General features: G+C 42.4%; 2 protein-coding genes across 3 annotated transcripts in view; both read left to right on the forward strand.

Moving 5' to 3' along the window:
• The window catches only part of LOC137465558 (splicing regulatory glutamine/lysine-rich protein 1-like), a 448710-nt gene that overhangs the window by 312208 nt on the left and 118713 nt on the right, over positions 1–17789 (forward strand). The window lies entirely within an intron of this gene.
• Positions 9768–17789, forward strand: part of LOC137465562 (mothers against decapentaplegic homolog 2-like) — a 118941-nt gene continuing 110919 nt past the window's right edge. For both annotated transcript variants that reach the window (XM_068177647.1, XM_068177648.1), the window contains exon 1: positions 9768–9844. The gene's annotated coding sequence lies outside the window, so the exon portion shown is untranslated. The remainder of the gene's footprint in view (positions 9845–17789) is intronic.

Below are 17789 nucleotides of genomic sequence, written 5' to 3' on the forward strand. Positions count from 1 at the left end.
TTCGCGGGACAGGCTGCCCTTTTTGTGCTGGCCTCACGTGGCTTTAGGGACGCTGCTCCTGCACTTCTCTTACTGCTGCCACTAACACCCGTGCATCTACTTTCTGTTTTTCTTCATCTCTCCTCATATAAACCTTTTGTGCTTCTCTCAATAATTCCTGCAATCCCCTCTCCTGCCAGTTTTCTAGTTTCTCAAGTTTCTTCCATATATCTCCACAAGATTTCCCTACAAATTGTATTTTTATTAATACTTCTCCTACAGGTGAATTTGGATCAACTCCTGAATACATTTGTAAACCCTTTCTTAATCTTACTACTCTGTAGGAGATTGGTCTCTCCTATAGCACTCTCTAAATACTTTGTTAATGTTTTGCCCTCAGGGCACTGCTTCTCGAATTCTTTGTATTATAATGTTCTTTAATTCGACTACATTTCGCCAACTCTCTTCTGTTTGAGCATTCCACCCGGATCTTTGGTTTAGCTGCTTCTGATCTCCGGGTAGATCTTGTGGATTTTGGTGTTCTTATTCCTGTATGCCAGCTTGCCTTATCATCTCTCTTTCCTCAATAGTAAACAAAGTTCTCAATCTGGCTTGTATGTTCTCTCATGTATAAACGCTGGTTCCCAGAAACTGGTTTAACCCATCTACCACCCATAGGGGATAATCTATTAAGCTACCCATCGCTCTTCTGAAGGCTCTGATCCCCTCGGTGTTAAGTGGCACATTTACATATCCAATAACTCCCGATGCAGTTGGTATTTTTCTCAATGGGAGAAGATTGTGCCCCCTTTTTCTCTCCTCCTCACCGCCATCGCTTTCGCTATTGATTCCCTCCCCCGTTTTACTCTGTGTTCTGAATTGCGATGAAAAATAAAAACCTTAAAATTCTGATAGATTTGTAAGATTTGGTATGTATTTCAGCGCCGGGCGCATGCCAGGGCTTTCCCTCCAATGGGCATGCGTGCCCCTGAAAACTCCCGATCCTTTTTTATTACTCTAGCTAATTTACATATTCATAGAATTTCACAATAGGTTTATGCATATTCATTCTTCTGATTTCATGTTACGCTTACAGCTTGTTACACTTGTACTCAGTTTTTGTCAGAAAGTACAGAGAGAACTTCTGGGTCACTCTGTGCTGTCTGTTTTAAGCTCCGAGGAGTCTCTTATCGCTTATCTCTTTAGCTTGGAAATTTGCATTCTTTCTCCTTAGCTGGGGCAGTTTTGCTAGTGCTGCAGTTACCAGACTAAACAGCATATTTTACTTATGTTAGCAAGCTCAAAGAGGCACATTTCACCTAAATCCAAATGGATTTCTACCCTGTTAAATTTTTACTCTGTCTCATTCCCCCCTTTCTCTGATGGTAAGTAAATCCTTTTACTTAATGCAAATCTTTACATTAATAAGTGTCCCTTAATGCTTTACTATGTATATTGGACCTACTAGGCACAATTGCAATAGCACAAGGAGTCCTCAAGCATACACAACCTTTACTAGTATATACAAGCACAGTTTTCTGATCAGTGACTGGATGAATCTCAAAGTGGCAGATACTTTGTTCAGTGTCAAGACACACATCTTGACACTGATAGTATTCATATTAATAGTACACATTAATAGTATTGCTTTATCCTAGTTGTTCCCTAGTAGCACAAGATTCTAAGTTTACTGTTTGCCACTTTTTGTTCACCTTTCGTGCCCACACCTTATGTTCTGAGGGGTAGAGCAGCATTTTTCATTATTTAAACAGTGGCATTGTATACAGTAAGTACAAGGGCAGTGGCTACATTAGAAACAGGATCATAGGTCACAGATGCTTCTGAGATTTCTTCATATAATCAGCAAATTTACCATAGTCCACCAGGATTGGAACTTTCTCTCAGAATCAATCGCATTATCCCAGACAATCCTTCAAATTTCAGTTGGAAAATTACTTTCACCTCCTCCTCTATGATCAAAGCTGCTGTTGCCTGCATCCAAAACTGTGCTTGTATAAAACTGAAAGCTAAAGACACGTTATTTTGAACCATACTAAGCACTTCTACTATTAACTTGTGGTCTTGGACCCCGGCCTTTTAGGGATAACTCTAGGGGTTGGTTTAAGTTTGCCAGTCCACCTGCTGCAGTGGCCAGCTCTCTCATAGATCTAGTGTTCTAATTAGAATCTGGGACAAAGGCTATTCAGCATCAATTACAATCATACACAAAACAATTCTATAAATAAAATTACAACCACACCACTCCCCCCCTGCAATACACTCATTTTGCCCAAATAAGTTTTAGACTCAGTTCATTGTCTCTTGATGTCAATTTCCAAGTGGCTTCTGGGGTCTGTTTCATTCAAGCGTGGTGGATCCAGGCATTCTGCTTCTTAACCTTGATTGCGGTGTAGGTGGTGAGAAGCATCTGGAATGGTCCTTCCCACTGTGGTTCCAAAGTCTTTTGTGTAAGAGACTTAACGTATACTTAATTCCCAGGCTGTATGCTATGTACTGGTTCACTTAGCTCCCTGCTCGGAGTTCCAGCCACATGTCTTTTCATTTTCATTGACCTGTCTATTTAAAGCCACCATATAGGTCTCTTGCACTATTCTGAAAATAAAATGTGATCCTTTGTCTGGGAATATTGTGACTGGAACTCCAAAAGCAGTATTATTTACTCTGGTCACCTTGACAGTTCTGGTGGGGAATGCTTCTGGCCACCCTGAAAATGTATTTGCCAATACTCATAAATACTGACACCCCCCTTTCCATGAGGGTTTTGAAAAGCCAATTTACTACTGCTGTCCAGATCCATGGCCCCTCCCAATCTGATCAAGTTTTCTCTGGGGGTATTCTTGGGCTTAGTCTGGAGGCAAGGATCATACTGTCAGTTCACCTGAGTGATTGTGGCATATAAATTCCTGGTTATGATCCTTTAAATCAGATATGTGTTATAAAAAGCCTGTGGAAGCTACCACTTAAAAGTCAACACTTTGTTTTGATGCACTCTGTAACACTGGCAGCCTTGGTCATTCTGGAAAAGAAGCCACACTTTATAAAAGCTTTTAAGTAGTTAGGCCCCAGTGTGTTTTCTGGTGCTCCTCCCTTACTAGTGACCACACAAATAGGGAGGGATTACCAGCTCCCCTTCAATGGTAGCCTACCCTTCTTGATTATATGTCCTTTTTGATTAGTATTATTATTATATTCTGGCTTACCTTTAAGGGAAATCTGTCCATAATTACCTCACCTTTTGCTGCTTTCTTTGCCTTTCTATCCACCAGCTCATTTCTTTTTCCCAATTCTGAGCTCACTCTCTGGTGTGCTTTAATATGCATACTTCCAGCAGCTGGATTATCTCTTGTGCATGTTTGATGTTCTTTCCTTGTGAGGTCAGCAGTCCCCTCTCTTGACAGCTCCATGTGTGTGCACAACTCCGAATGCATATCTAGAGTCTGTATAAATGTTTATTCTCCTTCCTTTTGCCATTTCCAAGGCACAGGGCAGTGCAATAATCTTGGCCTTCTGTGCAGAGGTGCCTGTTGGTAAGGGTGCACATTCTATTACCTCTCTGGTAGTGACTGCATATCCAGCATGTCGCTTTCCACTGGCAATGTAGCTACTCCTGTCAGTGAACCAGGTTTCTGCATCATCCAAAGGAGTGTCCCTTAAGTCTGGGTGGCTGGAGTAAGTAGCTTCAGTAGTCTCCAGGCAATTGTGGTGTACTGCTTCTCTTTGATTTCCACTGAAAAAAGAAGCTGGATTGACAATGTTAGTTACCACTATGTCTATATCATCTTGTACCATGATGGCCTGGTACTTCAGGAACCTCTGTGGTGAGAGCCAGTGGCCGCCCTTTACTTCCAGCACTGCGGACACTGTGTGGGACACTAGCACAGTCATTTTTTGTCCCAGGGTAAACTTGCGTGCTTCCTGAATGTTCAGCACGACTGCTGCCACAGCTCTGAGGCAACCTGGCCATCCCTTGGCGGTTGCATCTAGTTGCTTGGAAAAGTAAACAACAGCCCTCTGGTAGGGACCCAAGTCCTGAGCCAATATCCCCAAGGCAATTCCTTGTTTCTCGTGGGAGAATAGAAAGAATGGTTTACTTACATCTGGAAGTCCCAAAGCTTGAGCTGACATGAGGCACTCTTTAGCTGGTGAAAGGCCCATGTGGCTTCCTTTGTCCACTGAAGATCTCTATCTGGCAAACAGTCTGTAATTATAAACCCACAGCTGGCACCACCCTGCCATGCCTGTGTCTTTTTCTTTAATACTCTGTATCCTTGGAGTTCTAGGAAATTTGAAAGGCTTCTTCCTTCTTCCTGTGGACTTTCCCAGAACTCTGGTTCTTTGCAAGTTGTTCTCCAAACAGAGTGGGGGATTTTGAAGCCTTGAGGCACATGGACCATGTGAGCTAGGTTTTGTACCCACTTTTAGGGCTTTTCTATTCAAATGCAAAACTTTTCTGGCTGGCTTCGTGGATAGGGAGGCAAAAGAAAGCATCTTTCAGATCTAAAACAGTAAACCAGGTTAGTTCAGGTGTTAAACAAGTGAGTAAGTGTCACGATCCGCTTGTTGCGGGGTGTCGTGATGGTTCTTTTCACCGATCCCAAAAGTGCAAAAAGGCAAACAAGGGACTATCAGTGAATCACAACAAATGCACCTTTATTAGGGGCCAAAACAGTAAATGCGATAGTGGGGATCAGAAAGGAGATAAAAGGATAGAGAGAGAGAGAGAGCGAAGAGGGGGATGGGAATAGCTACCAACACAGGTGAGATCCTCAGTGGTCCGGACGATGGGGATCCGTCTATCGTGTCGGGGAAGTCTTCGAAGTTCTGGTCGACTCGGGGGTCCAGTTATAGTCCACAGAGGAAAGAGGGGGGAACAAGTGTAACAATGAAAGTCCATTGTAATCGCCACGAGGGAAACAGGTGAGTCCACAGAAACCACCAAAGCAAGACGAATACAATGAAGAATAAGTCCATTGAAATTACTGAAGGGAAACAGGTCATGTCATTAGTGGTCAGACCACCAATTTCCCCTCCTCCCTATAGTAGGGGTCTCAGTCTCAGTCCTTGGGAGGAGGGCTCTCATTCTTTGTTTGTCACAGTGGTAACGAGGCAGATGAGGGGTCTTCAGTGAAGGACCACGGGAGTCACCCCAAAAGTTCATTCGGCTTAAGAACAAAGATTAGAAGCAGGCCACGCATCAGGCTGTCCCGTGCTGGGTCCATGTCAGGTCTTTGCCAAGTCCTTGCCAACTCCTTGCCAAGTTCTTGCCAGGCCTTGTTCGGAACAGCTAGCATGATGGTTCAGTGGTTCCACCTGCACTGTGTCCTGTTCTAAGCCGGAACTGCAGTGGGGGAAGGGATTCTTTCTCGTGGCAATCGGAAGGCAGAATGGAGAACAAGGGGCTTCAGATGGGCTCTTACAGTAAGGTATATGGATTTGCTACAACAGGATATAAATAATTGACAGCCCTCAATCCTGTACTATCAATTATTGGGCTGATTTCTTCATTTCTTCCCTATCTTTTTCAGGGGGCACTGCTTAATTCTCACTGGTTGTGTCCCTTCCTTAAGCTTGATTACAATGGGGGGGGGGGGTTCTTTGCCCTCCCTGGTACATCAGAGGCCCATACCCCTGAAAATACCCGTCCTAATATCTCTTCACTAATTTTCTCCTTATTTTCAATGGCTGTTAATGCAAAACTTAACACCTCTATGTACCTTTGATCATTTACCTCCAGAGTAACCTCTTCATTCTAGAATGTTTAGCGAGTTGGGTATATACAAAAACTTGTAAATACCCCATTGTTACTTTAAAGGTTTGCAAAAGTATGCTTTCTCAGACTGGCCAGTTATTCCCACTAAAGCTTTATTTAAAACTGAATATATGGCCCCTGTATCAACCAAAATTCCACCCTTTCCTTTCTCCTGGTATCACTGCCTCTTGCAGAGGGGTCTGTTACTTCCTAGTTCTGGATGAGATTGAACTGCCAGGAGGGGGATGGGTTCGAGTGGGTATACCTTTGGAGCCCGAGTCCTTTTCCCTTTTGGGGAGGTCCTCCTCATCCTCCCTTACCTTAGGAGGAGCCTTTTACAAATCATGTAAACAGCATATTTTACTTATGTTAGCAAGCTCAAAGAGGCACATTTCACCTAAATCCAAATGGATTTCTACCCTGTTAAATTTTTACTCTGTCTCATTCCTCCCGCAGGAGGAGAAAGAACAACCCCGGGGGAGGGAGTGGGGGGGGGCAGCCGGTCCTGCAGCTTCCGCAGGCTTAGATGGAGGCCGGGGCCACTGTACCTGCACGGGCTGGGAGGGGGGCACAGGGACCGGACGTGAGGCCCGAGGCTGCGGCGCCCGAGCTGGCGGGGGCAGGGGCGGGGGCGCTGGTATCGGGTGGGGTTGCTGTGCCTGCTGTACAGGCAATAGTCTAAGGGGTCTGAGTTCTTGTTCCTTTCCTGATTTTTACTGTAAATAACCGAACTGTTGATCCCACCCAGATCTTTGCATCCAGATCCCACGGTTCCTTGCTATTTACATAAGCTTTCAGGATGTGACACAACCATTCCTCAAATGTCCCGAACATGGGCTAAATCAAATAACTCCTAATCTCTTTTCCTCCCCACACATCCATGTAAAAATGGATCATTTTTGCCTTCAATTTCCCTTTTCTTGAACGACATTCCTCCCAATTTTCCAGTAAAAAACCTAGGGGACTTTCTGGGGGAATATCTGGTACGTTGCTTTCCTTTCTTCCCAGGAGTTTTTCCTGGGTTTCCCTTTGAGGTTTGCTTTTCCTCTGTCTCATTTTACAAGGTACTACGGTATTATTTCTCAATCACTTCTCTCCATCCATGACCAGAACCCTCGTGGGTGGCTGGAAATGCACTACTTGGAGATCCTCTCTCGATCCATAACTATTGTTGCTTCTCAATCACTCACGCATTCTCACACTTATTCTCAACTGTGTTCAGCAGTTTTACAGATTTACCGATCAGCGTCCAGCGAATGAATCACTTTGCGGCATTCAATCTGGTAAAAGCTCCCTTTTATTTCTTCCATCCTGCAACTCTCCCCTGGGCCTTTCCTGGTCCTAGGCAAGGTAGGCTTACCAGTCCCCGGACTCCTGAGGGCACACCTTTCCTCCCCTTGCCTTCCTGTGGTCGACATCCAAACCTGCCTCGAGTTTTAGATTTTACATGTGCAATGGGTTTTAGGATCCCACACGCCCGACCACCCCACTCAACCATGCGGTACTTATGATTCGTCTTCCCGCGTGGATTCTGTCGTGCACTTAGAGTTTTACGAGTGAAATTTTCCGCGGTTCCAGAGGGCCTCCCCTCTTGTGAGTCTTTCGGGAGCTTCCGAGCTTGTTTTCTCTTTTGCTTGTGGCTTTGGCTGATTTTTCTGTCTGATTTTTCCAACAGGGTCTCTCGGTTTCACTCACACTGTCAGGGCCACTGTAACCAGCGGGGCGCCCCCCCAATGGGGAGAGAAGCCGTGAAACTCAGAGTTGGATCACGTACGGGGGTCACCAAATTCTTATAAATGAATCAGTCAAATTAATAATTAAAGAAATTTATTAAATTAAATCAAATAAAATTGGAAAAGCCACAAGCAAATCAGCACCGAGCCAGGCGATCGGTGCTGGGTGAACTGGGTCCAGACTAATGTAGCACCATACCCTAGCAGTTCACAAGGTACTGATTTCACAGGGTCTTTTTTATACTGTTTCCAGACTTAGCGGGATTCTGGGGGGGGGTCCTCCTGTTTCCTTTTGTTCTTTTTCACATATTCATGCATGTTCTTTTCTTGTGGTGCTTCTAAACTGAGGTTTTCCCGGAATACTCTGATTGCTGAAATCCTGTTAGATGGTAATCCCCTTGAATATCTTGTTCTGGTGATGAATATTCATCTTATCATTCAAGGCATATCTTTTAGACAGAATAATCCTTCAGAACAACCATCTTTTGAGACAGGAATTAATCCTGTGTATATTGCTCTTTCCCGTCACTTGGTTCCATTAAAAAGGATACTGTATTTTTTAGTCCTGAGCACGAATTTATTCTAAATCATATATTACAAAGGTAACTGGTGATGTATCTTTCTTAATCACTATAGGCAATGTTTTGTAATAATGATTATGTGCATTGCTTAGCTTATCCTTTTGCAATTCTTTGCAGTTTTGCATTATAATAAATTACACTTGTTCCTTAAGTTTGTGTCTGTGTCTTTGGTGCCGACTCTGCCTACTGGCAAAACACCAAAAGATACAGAGGAGATTAAGGCCTGGAAAACTGGAGACTCCCCACCTGAGAAAAAGATAGCAAAAGGATTAAAGAATGTGGACCAGATTTACATGAAGAAGGAGAAATCAATAACCAATAGAGGACAGAATACTAATTAATGAAAAGAATTATGTAACTTAGAAGCAATGAATATTAATGTATTTGTTTGCTGAAAATGCATAAGTGAAAAAGTTTTGTATAGGCATCTGTGTGGAGGCCAGAACTTTGTCAGCCCCACACACACCTCTTGGCCAAGAATAAAGTAATATCTTACTTGCCAACATCAAAAAGACAGTGTTAGGGAGTCTCATTTATTCCAGCGATTCCAGTGACACTGTCACTTGTTACATGGGAGAGAAGACCAACCCCTACCTGGCTACAACCTCCCTTCAGGCAGTTATAGAGAGAGGTCTCCCTTCAGCCTCCTCTTCTCGAGATTAAACACCCCCATCTCCCTCAGCCGTTCCTCATAGGACTTTTTCAGCCCCTTTCCCAAGCTCCATTGCCCTTCTCTGGACACACTCCAGCACCTTAATGTCTTTCTTGGAGTGAGGGGCCCAAAACTGAACACAGTACTCCAGGTGCAGCCCCACCAGTACAGGGGCACGATCACTGCCCTCGTCTTTCTGGCCACACTATTGCTGATACAAGCCAAGATGCCCTTGGCTTTCTTGGCCACCTGGGCACATGCTGGTTCATATTCGGCTGCTGTCGACCAAAAGATTCAGGATGTGATCAGGGAAAAGTGGCCTGGTGAGGGCTGGGGTGCAGGTCATTTTGTCCTCACCATAGCTGCGGGGAATGTACAGTATTGTGCCCCTGAGGGGTCACCGTGGTTCCCATCCGTACCCGGACTCTGAGGGAAGAGGTTTTGCCCTCCCTTATCCAAGGAACATTTAAACCTCGATTTAGTTACGGCTTTACTGGCCGCTTGACGGCAGGAGGTCCAGATGAACGGAGCGGGGGGTGGTGTCACCGTGCCAGGTCCGCCGCGGTTCCTGAGGTAATTTCTGTCAGGAAACAGCGCATTGCTTTTTGCACCTCCCACCTGCGCCCGGCACGGAATGTTAAGGCAGCGGCGCGCGTGCGCTCATCCTCGGTGCGGCCGCGCGCCTGCGGGTAGCTCAAAGTTCCGCTCCGATTGTCCTTTCTTGATCAACCACCTTTAATGGGCGCGTGGAACGAGGAGTGATCAATAAGCGCCGCGCCGCCCCGCCCTCGCCGCGCGGAGCACACCGCCCGCCCAGCCGGATCCATCTCTCTTCGCCTCGCTTCTTTTTTTTTTTCTCTTTCCTTATTATTTTTTTTTTCCGAGTCGCGTGCACTCGATTGGCGGCTAAATGCGCCAATCGGCGGCTGGGGTCGGGCCTTGGCAACCGTTGCCCAATCCTCGCCCACTTTTTCTCAAGTGACGAATGGCCTAACCAATGCGCCGCCTCCCCGCCCACTGTTGGGGGCGGGTCTGAGCGGGAGCCAATGGATGTGGGGAGGGCGGGCGCCCAGGGCAGAGCAACGCTGAGGGAGCAGGGCAGCAGGGTTCCTTGCTGAGGAGGAGGTTGGTTTTGGGGTGGTTTCGACGAGCGCTGTGGGATGGAGTGCCCCGTCGGCGATGTATGGGCTAATTAGGTCCGGCCTGGTCCCGGCGGGAGACGGGGACTCTTCTCCGCGCACTTCTTCACTCTTTGTTGTGGTGGGGCGTTGCTGGCGCTGAGGGCGGCAAACAGGCGCGGTGGGCCCCAGTGGCGGCGGCGGCTCGGGAGACTGCCTCTCCTGGCGGAAGGAAACTGCTGGGGGGGGGGGGGGGGCGGGGAAGCGGCGGCTCCTGCTGGCTGCTCACAGGGTCTGCTCCCAGGAAGTAGGGCCGGGGCGGGAGGCTGTTCATAACACTAAGTGGAAGAAGTTTGCTGCTTTGCAGAAACATGTGAATTGGATGACCACATTTGTAATTTTCCTCATTTGCAATTCTAGGGGAGTTGCTAAAATACCTCAGTCCTATTAGTAATTTCATCAAAGGTTAGTAAAATTAACATCTTTCTTGTGTTTCCAGTTGCATGCAATTTTAGTATACCATGAATGAATGTGTTACATAGAGTGCAATTTTCTAATAGCAATATAGCTTTTCATTACTACATTTGGATGTCATTTGCAGTAGTCCTTAGTAATTAAAAAAAAATCCAACTTCTGAAGCTTTCATAATGTCATGATTGTGCTTATTTTAGTTCTGTGTATGAGAAATATGAGTTTTATTATTTGATTAATAAACAAACTTCGTGAAGAGAGTGAGAGGAAAAAAGTCTGCTTTCAAAGTAGGTGGGTAATTCTGTTTTCAGTGAGCTAAAGGTGCTAAAATTATGCAGAGTTTCAAGATGCATTGCAATACTAGAGTATAGTATACTTAAAAATTGAGTATGTTGAGTCTCTGTAGGCATGTTTGAAATTCTCATTCTAAAGCTGACCCAGAGCAAGAATTTTCCTTGCTCCTGTCCCCCCAGATCACAAGCAGCCTGCCTCATTGACTCATGTCAAAGCTCAACCAGGACCATGGCTTTTTACTCCTTGGAACCTAGGGCTGTGAGTTGGCCAGACAGAGCCTCTTGGGAGGGAGCTCTTCAGAGCCAGTCCCCACTGCTGGGCTAATTGGCTGAAAAGCTGAACTGGGAGTTAGATTTGAGGGCATTGCTCAGTAGGGCTGTATTCCCCTTCCTCCAAAGCAAAAAACCCTAAAACCCTAACACCCAAAACCTAGTAAGGGAATACTCAAATCTGTCCTACTATGACTGAAATATGAGGAGAGAAGATGAGCACCATCTCATTTTCTTGTGTGGTTGTTTTTCAGAAAAGTATGTATGTGGCAGTAGGCTTGAGCTTCTCCAGTATGACAAAACCAGGTGTCTAATATTCATTTGAAGAGAAAGAATTAGCCCTTATGGAATTGTGAAAGGCAGTTTTTGGAGGGATTGTGGCTGCAAAAGAAGTGAAATGTCTTCTCTTGTCTGTTACACTATGTAATTTAACTAGAGTGTATTCTATCTGAAAGGGAAAAGACTGGCTTTGATTTTAGTTTGAAGTTCATGCAAAATTCAGGTTTCCTGCAAGTTGAGATCATTAACACAGAGAAATTTCTCAGTTTCCACAGAGAATAAACTATCTCCTTGGATGGAATAACAGCCTGAAGGATCGAGAAGCAGACAATAAATTAGTTTTGTTTTTTCTTCTGTTCAATGCAAGATGAAATACTTGTTTTATTGTTTTTCTGAGTCTTAAAGACTTTGACTTAATATAGGAGACATGCAAGTACTGCATAAACTATGCCTTTTAAAACTTCAACTCCCACTATTGTTTAACCTAAGGTCTTGATTCTGCCTTAAATAGACTATGCTTCAATTGATGTCACTTTATTGTGAAACCAGTAATATCACTTTGGGCACATGTGAAGGGAAAGGGTGGATATACCCTTGTCTTCTGAAAGATCTGAAACGTTGTGCAGTTGGTGAAATTGATAAAGAATCTTGTCCAAATTCCAAGAGTAATGAAAAAAATTGCCTTTAAAAAATCTCAGAAATGGGACTAAAATTGTGAGGAAATGAGCTTGTAGACTCTCTCTCAAATACCACTAATTATTTTCCTTGATCTTCTTTCCTTAGGAGCTTAATTTATGTGCTCTTTATTCCAGAACAGCTCTTGCAAATGAAATTCCTCTAAGACAGAATGCTTCTAGTAAAACTAAGATCAGATTTCTTTATTTTAAAGTTTAAGATGAATAAGCAGACTGATACGAAATATGTTGCATAAGGTTTTAGAATAAATTAGCCAGAAAGCACTTTGATACTTTTGGTAGCACCAGTATGTTTATAGTATGTTCCAGTTACTCAGGAAAGGAAAATTTCTCTTGAAGATGTTAGTCTGATAGCATGCTGTCTTTAAGGTTTACTTTGTGTTTTATGCTTAGTTATTGCTGGGATAATGGACTTAATGCTTGTTCCAGAGAACCACAGCAGGATGAAATAAATAGCAGACATGACTCAAGCTGTGACTTTAGAAGCTGCCAACTATGACACTGTTTGACACACTATAGAAACGTGTGCATCAAGAAGCAGAGATACTATTGGGGCAGAGATTAAATAAATATCATCAGAGCTGGGCAGTTTGTAGCTTTTCCAGTATTAATCTATTGGGAATAACAGCATGTGTTCCCTGTGTTCCATCAATCTAAAGAAACTCTTGTACCTCTCTGGGCAACAGTGAGTGTACCTTGAGTATTCAGTGCTGCAGTTTTAAGGCACAATCCAGAGAATGTGGAAAGCGATAAAATAGTGGAAGTTTTCTGCTATATATTGCACTGCTGCCTTGATACTAATAGTTCACCTATAGTTGAGCTCAGGAAGGGATCTTAAAAATCTCTCTGCAGTTACTCAGAGTCCCCGTATGTTGGTGTGTTGTAGTGGAAATTGAAAATAGTACATGGGAATTAAAAATCAGATTTGGGCTGTGGTGTTGGGACTCAGTAGAAGAGAGTGAGCAGAGAAAGAGGCAGTAAAAAGAATAAGTGATTGTGAAACACACTTAAAATCCTTAGAAGCAAAGGCTGTAAATGTGTACTCATTTTTTTGAGATGGTTGGTGGTAGACTACAAGGAAATCACAAAAAACATATGGCAAGGAAGAGGGGATATTACATATTTAGCATGTATTTAATTTGCAGCCAATTTAGCAACGTGGAAATGTTTATTGCATTGTTGGCAAAGATTATTTTCTGGGTGTGTTTGGGGAAAAAGCATTTTATATTTTTTTTGTGAATGAGGAAAATGTACAAGGCAAAAGAACTAGAGGAATGTGTTTAGCAAGAGGCTCGTATCAACAGTGCCAGTGTATAAGAGGATGATTCTTTATGAACAAAGATCAAAACTTATATTACTGTATCAATTTGAAGGGAAAAGTTAGTTGATTAATTGAAATGGGATTTACTGGTCAAAAATAAGCTGCAACAGTGACTCCTAAACCTGTTACTATAAACATAGTGTCTGAGACTGGGTAGATATGTAGAACCCAACACAGGTGTAGGGCTCCTCATTTTTATTTGTGCTCCTGCCAGATATTCAGCATCACATATGCACTCTGCCTTCTATGTCCAGTTCCTCATGAGGTGTAGATTTCTGTCTTTGTACTTTTTAATTTAAATTATAATGTTGAGAGCTTTAGGATAATATGACCAAAAAGATATGTGAGAAGATAACCATAGACTGATACAATTTTTCTGTGGTCTTTAGGTCAGTCCTTAGGCAATGTCTTCGAGTATTTGTAATTTAATTGAAGTAGCAAAGCTTTCAGGCTTGGCATCTCTCCAGAGGAGCATCCCAAACTGTATGAGCTGTGTTCAGATACTTTCTTTGTGACAAAAGGCTGATAGTCCTCCATTTGAGGGAGGGATGTGATTCAAATGTACAGAATCATGAAGCTTGCAGGAAAGATTAATACAAACAGGTCTTCAGCAAAGCTTGCAGTGGTAGTGTTGTCTTCAAAAATCAGATTCGTTACCTGGCATGCAGCAAGCCAATAATTACACACTCGAGGGAGACACTGATTATTTATTTCAGAGTTGCACAAGCCTGGGTGCTCAGTGGTATTCCACAGATCAAGCCGACCAACTATTAAAACTTTTTACTATGTATACATTTTAGCAAACAAAGGAATTAGTGATCATTGGCTGCAAGTTACATACTTCTCTTATTAATTAATATTCTATCTTCTATTGGTTAATGATTCCCTTGCTTCTAATGCTAATTATTTTGCATGCTCAGTCTTTCTCTTGAGTCAGTGGGTTTCTTGGGTCAGTGGATTGTGAGTCTGTGGTTGTGATCCCCCCCCTGCCAGAATTATCTTTTACCCAGTTGGAGCTGATTCAGCACAGTTGCTGAATTTGCTTTATTAGTTTCTCTATCTTGGGAGGTCTGCCAAACTTCCTTGTGGCCTGTAAATTCTGCATTCTTTGTGTCCACTATCAGTGGTGCATCTTTCTTGCCAAGCTTTGTTAACCTCCCCCTAAGTCTGAGATGACTGATATATGTGGAGCTCTAAACCTTAACAAGGCAATTCTACCAAGAAGTAGTTTGTCTTTGTAACACCTGGACATCACTTAGAGCTTGTTGGCTGCTCTCTGTTTCATGGATTAAATCTCCCTTCTTGTTGATTAGGCTTAATAGTATATAAAGATCAAAGAACATCCCTTCTTAAGAAAATTTTACGTATTCCACATTTTGCAACAGTAGAGCAAGAGGCACTTTTTGAAACTAAGATGATAAAGAAAATAGCTGAAAGTAGTTCTTTAAACAGTGAGCCGTTAAATTCTGGTGCAGTCTGCCACAATGTGGTGGAGACAGGTTCAAAAAGTGGTTAGATGAATTTTTGGGCAGGAGGTCCATAAATGTCTGCTAAAGGGAATGGGTAGGCATGTAGCCTTTAATTTACTGCTGTAACAGTTTAAGATGCTGAAGAATTATGAGAACAGGCTCAGAAAAGAGCCAGGTTCTTGTGCTTTCCTTGAGTAGCATGTCCTTTTGCCACCTTTGGAAATCGAGTGCTAGGCTGGATGTACCACTCCTGGCAGAGTAGGGTATTTTTTATTAATTTCTTTATTACTACTTTTTCCTTGCATAATTTGCATTTATCTAAATTGCTCATAATTCAACCTAACCATGCCTTGCACTTTGCACTGTCTGTTCTAGGCTTGGAGCAGAGTGCTGCTCTCCTGTGAGTAGTCATCACAATTGGCTGAAGTATTAAGATGAATGAAGTCCTGTCCTACTTGTGTCATATTTTCTCTGCTTACCCTTTGAAAGATACAAGGCCACTACTGGAATAACTTAGTGAAATTCTTTTTGATACTCCTGGCAAATCCCTGACATGGCAAAACAATAGCTAGAAAGAAGAAGCTGGTTTAAACCTCCCAGATTTAGTCTGCAGCTGTGGTGTATGTTGTGGGTTTTCTTGTGTCTTTTTTTTTTTAAATAGATGCTAAGCTGTAATAGTCATTGTAATAAAGGGCTCTTTAAGTGTATCCCCTTGTGGTTTATATTTTTTTAAAGCTACTTTTCACTGGGGTAGCAGATCAAACACTGAGAGCTTCTAGAGAAGCTGAGTGAGTACACATCTATAAGGGAACTGGTTAAAACTAAGTATTGTATCTGGAAATTTCCAATTAGTTAGGTCTGAGCTTAGAGTCTTTTGGAAGTGGGAAAAGAATGATTTAGATTTTTTCCCCCTCTGAGTATGTCAAAATAATGTGAGAGTTCAAATATACAGAAAAACTGAAATGTATGGGACTTCTAAAATCTTTCCTGCTGCAAGGCTTAAATTATTCAAATGTGCATTTGAAGCAGAAAGGCAAATCTTGGTAAAAAAAAAAACACCAGGGAATACAGAAAATGATACATAGATCAGTCTTAAGAGAGAGAATATTGCAAAATTGGACACCTCATCACAAGGAGTATTGTAAAGCTGAAAAATTGGATAAAAGCATTGAGGGCCTGGAAGAATAGGCAATTTACCTTGGTGGTAAATGAGACTGTACTGAAGTGTGTGTTTTATAAGACTGACAATCAAAGGAGTATTCTGGGGCAATGAAAGGTAAAAAATTTGAAGCTAAACAGGAAATACATATATTTTATCTCAGTGAGCTCCATAGATGGGGAGAAGAAATGGTGTGTGGATAAGCAGTGATAGTGGTACTTGGTTACCCATACCTTTCAACACTGAATTTAATGTTCAAGTATTACATCATCAATTGCTAGTATTTAAAATGGGACCCTTAAAGCAAAAGAGGTTATCTTCTTTGATTTGGTCTTTTTCAATTTCTTGCATATGCCTCTGAAGCATCTCATGTTGGCCTTGCTCAAATATTGAAGTCTTTTTATAACACTCAGAGTGACTGCTATTCCCTGTTTCAGAAACCTAGTGTGAGAGTTTGTTAAAACAGAGGCCATGCAAGCCTCCTGTTTCATCCCTGGAGTTACTCCGTGTACTGCATTAGGGGACTAACGTGTTTCAATTCGAGGCTTGTGAACAGTTCAGAACATGTGAAAAAGAGGAAGTGTAAGACTGCCTATTTGGCTTTGCCACCAAAATAAATGATCTAATTTAAAAGTACATGCCCAGGTTTGCATTTTCAGCAAAGCAGTCAGTGCTACAATGGCTACTGAAGGCTGGGACTGGAGTCCTCCATATATAATCCTGTAACTCCCCTGACATCAGCTGGAGTACTTACAGTACTCTCTGTGAGCTGCTGCATCTTGTTAACCTGAAAGAAAAATAACTCAGCAAAAAAGAAAACAAAAGCCACCCCTAAATGGATCAATTTTTACTTGGTTATCTAGCTGAGTCTTTGTGGGTAAGTATTAGCACAGATGCAGAGGTGGTAGTGGTGGTGGTGCCACAGGGAAGAAAAGGAGGGCTGTGCTTCCTGTGGCAGGAAGCTGTTGGGTTGGCTTGCCTCCCTATGAAACTGTACCCTGAGTGTCCTAGTCAGTGTTTAATTTGAAAATTTCTATGATTCACTTATTTAGGATAGATTATTTTGAATGATGTGCATAAAGTTCCCAGTGTAAATCTTGAGACCCTGTTAATTGGAACCTCTCTCCCAGATCCGAGAAAACTACATTTCTTGCTTCACCTGTGTTTTGAGGTGCTCTCAGAAGCTGGTTTATGGAGGTATAATGTAGTTGAAACTGAAATGTTATGCCTACTAAATGTTCTGTTTTGCAGAAGTTGAAAAGTTATGATTTAAAGTTACTTGTAGAATATAATATAGTGTCTGTTGACTTTGTTCTCAGTGAAACTGCAAAGACATGACAAGGCATAAATTAGCCATAAATACTGTAGCCTGAACTATCCCAAAACAACCATGCTGTTTTGCAGATGGGAAACTTCAGTAAGATTAAGTTGGTGTATTCTGTATAGAAGTGAGGAATGTACCTGTACAGGATGTAGAGACATGTAAGCTGCCTTGAGAGCTCAAATTGAGTGGACTGAATCTAGTGTTAAGTTTTAGCTAAAACAAGATTTTTTCAGCTGACTGAATTAATTTATACAGCTTGGAAATAAGGGAACTTTCTGGAGTTTGTTGCCTGGAAATAAGATTGTTTTTTACTTCAATGCCATACTTCTATCCATAAGACCATTATGTACTTGAGCAATTTCTAACAGCTGTCTGCCTGAAATAATGTGGTTGGTTTGGGGCTTATATTTTAATACATAAAACTAGTCCAATAGAAGCTCCAAAACCAAGATTTTTTTTCTAAATGGCTATAATTTTTCTTTTAAATTATTTGAAGTGCAAGTTGTAGTGAATGTTAAAAATAGCCCAACTTTCAGCATATCTTCTAATATTTCATTTCATATAAACATCCTGATCAGGTAGTTGATACTGAAAGGCTATCAGAATTGAAAACAGGCAGGTCTACTACCCATGTATCTGCAAAGTAAGATTTTAACTATCCTTTAATAATTTTTG

Source organism: Anomalospiza imberbis (genome assembly GCF_031753505.1).
Source record: "Anomalospiza imberbis isolate Cuckoo-Finch-1a 21T00152 chromosome W unlocalized genomic scaffold, ASM3175350v1 scaffold_31, whole genome shotgun sequence".
NCBI classification, from domain to species: Eukaryota; Metazoa; Chordata; class Aves; order Passeriformes; family Viduidae; genus Anomalospiza; species Anomalospiza imberbis.